Source organism: Belonocnema kinseyi, chromosome 2 (assembly GCF_010883055.1).
Source record: "Belonocnema kinseyi isolate 2016_QV_RU_SX_M_011 chromosome 2, B_treatae_v1, whole genome shotgun sequence".
Classification (NCBI taxonomy): Eukaryota; Metazoa; Arthropoda; class Insecta; order Hymenoptera; family Cynipidae; genus Belonocnema; species Belonocnema kinseyi.
Window position 1 is genome coordinate 151,873,596 of NC_046658.1, and position 1,073 is coordinate 151,874,668.

Consider the following 1,073-nt stretch of genomic DNA (forward strand, 5'->3'; position numbering starts at 1 on the left):
ATCGACTGACTGAGCACAAGTTGAAGTGAAAAACGAATTAAAATTGATTTTTCCAGAAAAACCAGTTTTATGGCTCTAATGGGAAAAATAAAAAAGCTACAACTTTTTTCCTAAGGGAAAAAAGATGCGAAATGAAATTCTACATCTAGGTATAGTCTTTAAAAATTAAAATTCGAAAATGCTTTTGAAAACTTCCAGGGGCCTCCCCACTCCCCGCGAAATAAGTTTATGTGCCCTTCTTCGATACGGCAGCTCAATTATACATTTTAATTGATCGATGTAATAATAATTATTTTACTGAGAATACAAGAGCACATGTCAAAGTCCTTGAAAATATAATTTATTTGTTATCCTCTCCATAGCTGTAAATCTCATGACTAATTCTCTTGACATGTGGTTTTTGATGATATTGGTGATGGACTTTCGGATTTAATTTTCCCTGTAAAAAAGTAGACTCGAAGAATTACTCTGCAAAAAAATATTATTAATAATAAAAATAATTCATAATATCTTTGGTTTCTTTTTTATAATGAAAGGATCAGACCAAGACAGTTTTTCCAGTATGTTCTATCACACGTATGTATAAACACGATATGGCTTTGCCTTAATGCTGTTCCCGAGTAATATCCTACTCATAAGGATAAGACATGATCGAAAAAAATTATGGTCTCGCCACGCGCAACTAACAAAAAGTGAACCAATCAAATGGCCCGTAGAAATTCGTAAAGTGACCTCCATTTTTAAAAGGACGTTAAGTGGGAGTTTAAACCACGTTTACCGCTGCATGTGCGAATTATAGAACAGCTCGAAAACAGTCTTATCAATAATCGTATAAAGCTAAAATGAAAATCAGAAACATGTCGCTTATATTTATAAAGAATATCAAAATGGGAAAAGCGTGCTTTTAAAATTTTTTAAGTCCTTTGCAACATATTTTTAGCATTATAATTCCATACTATGCGCACTGCCGATTTTTGAAAAAACAAAGAAAGTTTACAAATTTCCTTGCAGTGTGTTTTTTATTACTGAACTTATTATAAATCATTTGAAGTAATTGTATAAAATCGGCTAAA